This window comes from Oncorhynchus kisutch, linkage group LG4 (genome assembly GCF_002021735.2).
Source record: "Oncorhynchus kisutch isolate 150728-3 linkage group LG4, Okis_V2, whole genome shotgun sequence".
In the NCBI taxonomy this organism is placed as follows: Eukaryota; Metazoa; Chordata; class Actinopteri; order Salmoniformes; family Salmonidae; genus Oncorhynchus; species Oncorhynchus kisutch.
This window is the reverse complement of record NC_034177.2, coordinates 42,464,618-42,475,262: the sequence shown is the minus strand read 5'-3', so window position 1 is coordinate 42,475,262 and position 10,645 is coordinate 42,464,618. Positions and strand designations below refer to the sequence as shown.

At 43.2% G+C, this 10,645-nt stretch overlaps 1 protein-coding gene across 2 annotated transcripts in view; it reads left to right on the top strand.

The window, feature by feature from the left end:
* The first annotated feature begins 888 nt into the window (after positions 1–888).
* tspan9a (tetraspanin 9a) overlaps positions 889–10,645 on the top strand; it is a 283,178-nt gene continuing 273,421 nt past the window's right edge. The window contains exon 1 of one of the 2 annotated variants that reach the window (XM_031822983.1): positions 889–1,165. The gene's annotated coding sequence lies outside the window, so the exon portion shown is untranslated. The remainder of the gene's footprint in view (positions 1,166–10,645) is intronic. The other variant, XM_031822982.1, reaches the window with a different exon arrangement.

The window sequence follows — 10,645 nt, the reverse complement described above, 5'->3', positions numbered from 1 at the left end:
CTTGTGACAAAACACCGATAAATTACCGAGGCCACCAGACTGTTAAACAGCCACCACTAACATTGAGTGGCTGCTGCCATACATGTAAAAAATGTATCACTAGCCACTTTAAACAATGGCACTTAATATAATGTGTACATACCCTACATTACTCATCTCATGTGTATATACTGTACTCTATACCACCTACGGCATCTTGCCATCTTTATGTAATACATGAATCACTAACCACTTTAAACAATGCCACTTAATATAATGTTTACATACCCTACATTACTCATCTCATATGTATATACTGTACTCGATACCATCTACTGCATCTTGCCTATGCTGTTCTGTACCATCACTCATTCATATATCTTTATGTACATATTCTTCATCCCTTTACACTTGTATGTATAAGGTAGCTGTTGTGAAATTGTTAGGTTAGATTACTCGTTGGTTATTACTGCATTGTCGGAACTAGAAGCACAAGCATTTCGCTACACTCGCATTAACATCTGCTAACCATGTGTATGTGACAAATAAAATGTGATTTTATTTGTTATTTGACAGGAATAATCCATTGATTAGGAATATTTACATTCCCTAAGACTCAACTCTCAAGAGTAATCTATCAGAAATACACTTTACATGATACTTTCAAATGTTTAATACTAAACTGTTCAGTTTATATTTGAATTCCCAAATATACCTCCCTGTAGACAGTCCCTGTAGTTATGACGCGTTCCAGTACTACTCGGAACTAGGAAGTTGGGAAATTTCCGACTTGCTAAATGGTTGTAGTTATACACGTGCCGCATTCAACGAATCACCAATTAGGACATTCCCGAGTTTCCTAGTTCCGACTAGCATAGGAACGCGGCAGAAGTAAACTTCTCTACTGTTTTCCAGCGTGCTCGATTTCCGTATCCAACGGGGGACATCCATTTCCATCATCACCATAGGTTAGTTAGAGGGAGTAACGGTTTCAGAAGTACAGAAAGTCCCGATTGAAGTCTTCGCTAAACATTAGGAAACTGTAAGATATCGTGGTGGAAGAACGAATTCAAACTTTATTATTTGCTTGGAAGTTCCGAGGCATAGTTTTTTTTCTGGACTTGTTCTGCGCTGATATAAGTCTGACAGTTAACAATAAAGTAACTTGTACGGTGATTCTCAACAGGTAAGACCGCATTTAAAGGCTACATTATATTGCAGTAATTTAGGCTACAGTACTGTCTTGAGTCAATTACTAGGTGTTACTTTGAATTCCAGTTAAATTACTTTATCAACTTAGCTGGTAGCTTGTTTTGCTATGCAGTTGATTTCTCCAGACTATCCTTCGATTTTTGGGCTTTATATTTGTTAGAATATAACGTTGTAGTCTTGTTGCTATATGTTTAGAAATGTAGTCTACCACAACGTTATATCACGTTCATATGTTAGTTACGTGCGATGAATGTGTTAAATGTACATATAGTCCCTATAGCATACTAAATTAATATAAAATCAAATGTAGCCTTACATAAAGGTCTGGACAAACAAAATTAGCACGGCTGATTACATCAATTATTGACTTTTCGGTAGATAGTTTTCACGTGTGATTATCCTACTAGTGAGCATAAAAGATGCCAGTTGATTGCTGCATTCACTATTCCTAAAACTAAAGGAATGCATAGGGGTTATGGCTCTCTCATGCACAGATTTAAGGAATGTGACGAATCAAAACATACATTCAGAGCACTTTGAGGAGGAACAGCTGAGAGGCGTCTAGTGCTAGTATGTGAGAAGCATGCCTTGTCGAACAATTGGCGCGATTACTGGCAGGGTCTCATAGCTTGAGTGCCATAGTGATGATGGCCTGTCTCTGTGTTGCAAAGGCTGTGTGTCTGAAGCAGAGATAAACGCCTGTTTATACGCTTATAACAATGTTACTACATCTGTATCAATGGCTTTACAGACCAAGATATGACAGTGAGATCGTTCATCACGGCGGCATTGGACCTTTGACCGTTTGTAACGCACGTAAATGGTTTCAATTCCCCAAAATTAACATGTCTTTTAAAATAATCACGCATTTATAGTCAAATTTGTCGTTTCAAAATAGACGTTTTCGTATGTTTTTCATGGTTTGAACAGATTTTTTTGTAAATGTCATCCGTTGCTGCGTTGTCTGTTATTCATTCAACGTGTGGTATTTCTGTGATACTCAAGAGGCTGATGAATTGGCGATTGAGCTAATTTGACATATGGTACGACAGAAAATAGCCACGGATAGGCAATATAATATATATTAGCTTTACATTTGGAACGCTATGGGCTATCAACTCATTTCCAATTGCATCTGAAAGATGAGAATCTTGACTTGTTATAGAGACATTGGCAGGACATTTTAGCATACATTTTTACATATAGTGACTGCAATGCCCCCCAGCGGGTGACTCCAAATCTGGGGTGGCTCCATTTCTACTGAACAAAAATAAACGCAACATGCAACAATTACAACAGTTGCAGTTCATATAAGGAAATCATTCAATTGAAATAAATTCATTAGGCCCTAATCTATGGACTTCACATGACTGGGCAGCGGCGCAGCCATGGATGGGCCTTGGAAGCCAGGTCAACCCACTGAGGAGCCAGGCCCAGCCAATCAGAAGGAGTTTTCCCCCTCAATAGGGCTTTATTACAGACGTAAATACCCCTCAGTTTAATCAGCTTTCCGGGTGGCTGGTCTCCAATGATCCCACACGTGAATAAGCCGGATGTGGATGTCCTGGGCTGGTGTGGTTACACGTGGTATGCCGGTTGGACGTACTGCCAAATTCTCTAAAACAACATTGGAGGCGGCTTATGGTAGAAAAATTAACATTCAATTCTCTGGCACTCTGGCAACAGCTCTGGTGGACATTCCTGCAGTCGGCATGCCAATTGCACGCTCCCTGAAAACTTGAGACATCTGTAGTATTGTGTTGTGTGACAAATGTTTAGAGTGGCCTTTTATTGTCCCCAGGACAAGGGGCACCTGTGTAATGATCATGCTGTTTAATCAGCTTCTTCATATGCCACACCTGTCAGGTGGATGGATTATCTTGGCAAGGAGAAATGCTCACTAACAGGGATGTCTACAAATTTGTGCACCAATTTGTGCGTATGAACATTTTCTGGGATATTTTGGGACCAACACTTTATATGTTGCATTTATATTTTTGTTCAATATATATATTTTCAGGGTGCATACTTTACATCTACCTCTGTGCCAAATGTGATGCTTCTCTCACAAAATTGACTAGTGAGTCCACATTTTCAGCTTAGTCACCTGCGCACCACTAGTATACAAAGGAAAGATAATTTTCCATTCTTCCCATATTAACACTAGAACCGCCTGGCCTTTCAGCATACAGTGCCTTCGGAAAATAGTCAGACCCCTTGACTTTCTCTACATTTTGTTAGGTTATAGCCTTACTCTAAAATTGATTAAATCATTTTTTTAAAATCAAATCAAATTGTATTTGTCACATGCACCGAATACAATACACTGTAGTAGACCTTACAATGAAATTCTAACTAGCCCTTATCCAACAATGCAGTTTTAAGAAAATACACCCCCACATCCCAAAAAAAGTAAGAAATAAGAAAAACAAATAATTAAAGAGCAGCAGTAAATAACAATAGTGGGGCTATATACTGGGTGTATTGGTACAGAGTCAATTTGTCAATGTGCGAGGGCACCGGTATCGAGGTAATTGAGGTAATTATGTACACGCAGCGGGGGGGGGGGTGCAAATAGTCTGGGTGGCCATTTGATTAGATGTTCAGGAGTCTTATGGCTTGTGGGTAGAAGCCTCTTGTACTGCTTGCCGTGCGATAGCGGAGAGAACAGTCTATGACTAGGGTGGCTGGAGTCTTTGACAATTTTTAGGGCCTTCCTCTGACACCTCGGGTCCTGGATTGCAGGAAGCTTGACCCAGGTGATGTACTGGGCCGTATGCACTACCCTCTGTAGTGCCTTGCGGTCAGAGGCCGAGCAGTTGCCATACCAGGCAGTGATGTAACCTGTCAGGATGCTCTCGATGGTGCAGCTGTAAAACCTTTTGAGGATCTGAGGACCCATGCCAAATCTTTTCAGTCTCCTGAGGGGGAATATGTTTTGTCGTGCCCTCTTCACGACTGTCTTGGTGTGCTTGGACCATGATAGTATGTTGGTGATGTGGATGCCAAGGAACTTGAAGCTCTCAACCTACTCCATTACAGCCCCGTCGATGAGAATGGGGGCTTGCTTGGTCCTCCTTTTCCTGTAGTCCACAATCATCTCCTTAGTCTTGATCACGTTGAGGGAGAGGTTGTTGTCCTTGCACCACATGGTCAGGTCTCTGACCTCCTCCCTATAGGCTGTCTCATCGTTGTTGATTATCAGGCCTACTTAATGATGGTGTTGGAGTTGTGCCTGGCCACGCACTCATGAGCAAACAGGGAGTACAGGAGGGGTCTGAGGACGCACCCCTGAGGGGCCCCCATGTTGAGTGTCAGCGTGGCAGATGTGTTCTTATCTACCCTTACCACCTGGGCGCGGTCCGTCAAGAAGTCCAGGATCCAGTTGCAGAGGGAGGTGTTTAGTCCCAGGGTCCTTAGCTTAGTGATGAGGTTTGAGGGCGCTATGGTGTTGAACGCTGAGCTGTAGTCAATGAATAGCATTCTCACATAGGTGCTCCTTTTGTCCAGGTGGGAAAGGGCAGTATGGAGTGCAATAGAGATTGCATCATCTGTGGATCTGTTGGTGCGGTATGCAAATTGGAGTGGGTCTAGGGTTTCTGGGATAACGGTGTTGATGTGAACCATGACCAGCCTTTCAAAGCATTTCATGGCTACAGACATGAGTGCTACGGGTCGGTAGTCATTTAGGCAGGTTACCTTAGTGTTCTTGGGCACAGGGATTATGGTGGTCTGCTTGAAACATGTTGGTATTACAGACTCCGACAGGGAGAGGTTGAAGACACTTGCCAGTTAGTCAGCGCATGCTGTACACGTCCTGGTAATCCGTCTGGCCCAGCGGCCTTGTGAATGTCTTACTCACATCGGCTACGGAGAGCGTGATTACACATTCATCCGGAACAGCTGATGCTCTCATGCATGCATTTCTCTCTCATCAATCTAACCACAATACCCCATAATGACACACTCATGCCCGTAGCACTCATGTCTGTTAATAAAAATTCAAAACTGAAATATCACATTTACATTCAGATCCTTTATTTAGTACTTTATTGAATAATTTTTGACAGTGATTACAGCCTCAAGTCTCCTTGGGTATGACACTACAAGCTTGGCACACCTGTATTTGGGGAGTTCCTCCCATTCTTTGCTGCACAGCTATTTTCAGGTCTCTTCAGAGATAACAGATCGGATTCAAGTCCGGGCTCTGGCTGGGCCACTCAAAGACATTCAGAGACTTGTCCTGAAGCCACTCCTGCATTGTCTTGGCTGTGTGCTTAGGGTCGTTGACCTGTTGGAAGGTGAGTCTTTGCACCAAGTCTGAGGTCCTGAGCACTCTGGAGCAGGTATTCATCAAGGATCTCTCTGTGCTTTGCTCTTTGCCTCGAACCTGACTAGTCTTCCAGTCCCTGCCGCTAAAAAACATCTCCACAGCATGATGTTGCCACCACCATGCTTCACCGTATGGATGGTGACAGATTTCCTCTAGACGTAACACTTGGCATTCAGGCCAAAGAGTTCAATCTCGGTTTCATAAGACTAGAGAATCTAGTTTCTCATTGTCTGAGGGTCTTTAGGTGCCTTTTGTCAAACTCCAAGTGGGCTGTCATGTGCCTATTACTGAGGAGTGGCTTCTGTCTGGCCACTCTGCCATAAAGGCTTGATTGGTGGAGTGCTGCAGAGATGGTTGTCCTTCTGGAAGGCTCTCCCATCTCCACAGATGAACTCTAGAGCTCTGTCAGAGTGACCATCCCTGACCAAGGCCCTTGTCCCCCGATTGCTCAGTTTGGCCAAGCGTCCAGCTCTAGGAAGAGTGTTGATGGTTCCGAACTTCTTCCATTTAAGAATGATGGAGGCCACTGTGTTCTTGGCAACCTTCAATTCTGCAGACATTTTTTGGTACCCTTTCCCAGATCTGTGCCTCGACACAATCCTGTGGACCTGATAGAGACAGGTATGTGCCTTTCCAAATCATGTCTAATCAATTGAATTTACCACAGGTGGACTCCAATCAAGTTGTAGATGCATCTCAAGGATGATCAATGGCAACAGGATGCACCTGAGCTACATTTTGAGTCTCATAGCAAAGGGTCTGAATACTTATGTAAATAATGTATTTCTGTTTTTTTATTTTTTATAAATGAGCAAAAATGTCTAAAAACCTGCTTTCACTTTTTCAATATGGGGTATTGTATGTAAATTGCTGAGGATAATTTAGTTTAAAACTTCTTAGAATAAGGCTGTAACGTAACAAAAGTCAAGGGGTCTGAGTACTCTCCAAAGGCACTGTGTAAGTACCCTCTAGAGAACGTTGCTCGGCCTTTAGCATGTGCTTCAGATGCATATCATCTCACAAGGTGTGCAAACATGCTTGTTTAATAAACCCTTGATACATAGTGCATAAACTATTGTAAGGGATTAATTGCATGAATAAATATTTATAAATAAATATGTCCCCCCTCCCAAAAGAATAACAACAATATATGTTCTATATAATTCTACAAAGTCTTAGAAAAAACATAAGCCTATAGCCTGTTTTCATTTCCCACAATAAAAACATTACAGTGTAGTCCATTTGATCAACTGCATTTGTAGATTTGATTAGTAATTTAGTTATAGTAATTAACAGTCCAGTTACAACTTCTTTAGACAAAGTAGTAGAAAAAAAAGATTACGCTATTATTAATAATAGTAATAATTATATTACTTGCCAGGTGTGCAGTTGAAATGATTTTCTCTATTCCTTAACAAAAGCACCAGTGCGAGAACAATTGTAAAGGATTCATTGCATAAAAAAATATGAATGGAAATAAATTCATGACAGGATATAAAAAAACATTCCTTTGTTGATTGTATCAGACACTGTATTGTCCCCTTATACCCGTGCCTTTACACAAGAATCAATCGCGTCTTCTGTTTGCGATTCAGGTTCCACAGTCAGCACACAGCTTCAGGGCTTTGTGTGAGCAAGCCGCTAATACAAATTGGTTACACTGCACACAATTTGTATGGGCCTTGTTTCGTGTGCACCTGCCGACTTGACATGGTTTCTTCTTTTTACTGAGTGGGAGCTGTGGTGCTTGGGGAAGAGGGAGAGCAGGACCTGCTGCCTGCTTGGAGCTGTGGTGCTTGGGGAAGAGGGAGAGCAGGACCTGCTGCCTGCTTGGAGCTGTGGTGCTTGGGGAAGAGGGAGAGCAGGACCTGCTGCCTGCTTGGAGCTGTGGTGCTTGGGGAAGAGGGAGAGCAGGACCTGCTGCCTGCTTGGAGCTGTGGTGCTTGGGGAAGAGGGAGAGCAGGACCTGCTGCCTGCTTGGAGCTGTGGTGCTTGGGGAAGAGGGAGAGCAGGATCTGCTGCCTTGGCGGTCTGCTTGACGGCTTTAGCTTCTTTCTTGGCGTTCACGTGGTTCTTACGAAGCTCACATGCCAGAACCATGATACAATCTCTCCTGCTGATTGTCTTGTCATGGCATTGTTTGCACAACAGGTGCGTGTTGAAAGCAGCAATGTCGAGCACGTTGTAGAACACCGTAACAGGCCAGGGGCGAGTACCTCCTTTTACAGAGTACTGTCTTGCCATCTGGTTGAGTGCATCCACACCAATCTATTGCAAAAAAATAAAATAGAATAGAAAAGGTTAGAACTATATACAGTTATAATACTAATAGCAATAACAGTAATATTAATGTAATATAATTAAAGGGTATAATATTTGGTGTATATAGCAGAGATATACACTACCGTTCAAATGTTTGCGTTCACTTAGAAATGTCTATGTTTTCCATGAAAACACACATGAAATTAGTTGCAAAATGAATAGGGAATATAGTCAAGACGTTGACAAGGTTATAAATAATGATTTTTAATTTACATAATAATTATGTCCTTCAAACTTTGCTTTCGTCAAAGAATCCTCGATTTGCAGCAATTACAGCCTTGCAGACCTTTGGCATTCTATTTGTCAATTTGTTGAAGTAATCTGATGAGATTTCACCCCATGCTTCCAGAAGCACCTCTCACAAGCTGGATTGGCTTGATGGGCACTTCTTACGTACCATACGATCAAGCTGCTCCCACAACAGCTCAATATGGTTGAAATCCGGTGACTGTGCTGACCACTCCATTATAGACAGAATACAACCTGACTGCTTCTTCCCTAAATAGTTCTTGCATAGTTTGGAGCTGTGCTTTGGGTCATTGTCCTGTTGTAGGAGGAAAGGAGGTAACTGAGCTAAACGACTACCGCCCCGTAGCACTCACATCCGTCATCATGAAGGGCTTTGAGAGACTAGTCAAGGACCATATCACCTCCACCCTACCTGACACCCTTGACCCACTCCAATTTGCTTACCGCCCAAATAGGTCCACAGACGATGCAATCTCAACCACACTGCACACTGCCCTAACCCATCTGGACAAGAGGAATACCTATGTGAGAATGCTGTTCATCGACTACAGCTCGGCATTCAACACCATAGTACCCTCCAAGCTCGTCATCAAGCTCGAGACCCTGGGTCTCGACCCCGCCCTGTGCAACTGGGTACTGGACTTCCTGACGGGCCGCCCCCAGGTGGTGAGGGTAGGCAACAACATCTCCTCCCCGCTGATCCTCAACACTGGGGCCCCACAAGGGTGCGTTCTGAGCCCTCTCCTGTACTCCCTGTTCACCCACGACTGCGTGGCCACGCACGCCTCCAACTCAATCATCAAGTTTGCGGACGACACAACAGTGGTAGGCTTGATTACCAACAACGACGAGACGGCCTACAGGGAGGAGGTGAGGGCCCTCGGAGTGTGGTGTCAGGAAAATAACCTCACACTCAACGTCAACAAAACTAAGGAGATGATTGTGGACTTCAGGAAACAGCAGAGGGAACACCCCCCCATCCACATCGATGGAACAGTAGTGGAGAGGGTAGCAAGTTTTAAGTTCCTCGGCATACACATCACAGACAAACTGAATTGGTCCACTCACACAGACAGCATCGTGAAGAAGGCGCAGCAGCGCCTCTTCAACCTCAGGAGGCTGAAGAAATTCGGCTTGTCACCAAAAGCACTCACAAACTTCTACAGATGCACAATCGAGAGCATCCTGGCGGGCTGTATCACCGCCTGGTATGGCAACTGCACCGCCCTCAACCGTAAGGCTCTCCAGAGGGTAGTGAGGTCTGCACAACGCATCACCGGGGGCAAACTACCTGCCCTCCAGGACACCTACACCACCCGATGCTACAGGAAGGCCATAAAGATCATCAAGGACATCAACCACCCGAGCCACTGCCTGTTCACCCCGCTGTCATCCAGAAGGCGAGGTCAGTACAGGTGCATCAAAGCTGGGACCGAGAGACTGAAAAACAGCTTCTATCTCAAGGCCATCAGACTGTTAAACAGCCACCACTAACATTGAGTGGCTACTGCCAACACACTGTCAATGCCACTGACTCTACTCCAGCCACTTTAATCATGGGAATTGATGGGAAATGATGTAAATATATCACTAGCCACTTTAAACAATGCTACCTTATATAATGTTACTTACCCTACATTATTCATCTCATATGCATACGTAGATACTGTACTCTATATCATCGACTGCATCCTTATGTAATACATGTATCACTAGCCACTTTAACTATGCCACTTGGTTTACATACTCATCTCATATGTATATACTGTACTCGATATCATCTACTGTATCTTGCCTATGCTGCTCTGTACCATCACTCATTCATATATCCTTATGTACATATTCTTTATCCCCTTACACTGTGTATAAGACAGTAGTTTTTTTTGAATTGTTAGTTAGATTACTTGTTCGTTATTACTGCATTGTCGGAACTAGAAGCACAAGCATTTCGCTACACTCGCATTAACATCTGCTAACCATGTGTATGTGACAAATAAATTTGATTTGATTTGATTTGATTTGAAATTGGCTCCAATTAAGCGCCATCCACAGGGTTTTGGCATGACTTTGAAAAATTGAAGTGATAGCCTTCCTTCTTCAAGATCCCCTTTACCCTGTACAAATCTCCCACTTTACAACCACCAAAGCAACCCCAGACCATCACACTGCCTCCCCCATGCTTGACAGATGGCATCAAGCACTCCTCCATCATCTTCATTTTTTATGCATCTCACAAATGTGATCCGAACACTTCAAACTTAGATTTGTCTGTCCATAACACTTTTTTCCAATCTTCCTCTGTCCAGTGTCTGTGTTCTTTTGCCCATCTTAATATTTTATTTTTATTGGCCAGACTGAGAAATTGCTTTTTCTTTGGAATTCTGCCTAGAAGACCAGCATCCCTCTTCACTGTTAACATTGAGACTGGCGTTTTGCGGCTACTCTTTACTGAAGCTACCAGTTGAATACTTGTGTCTGTTTCTCAAACTAGACACTAGACACAAACTAGACACTCTAATGTACTTGTCCTCTTGCTCAGTTGTGCACCGG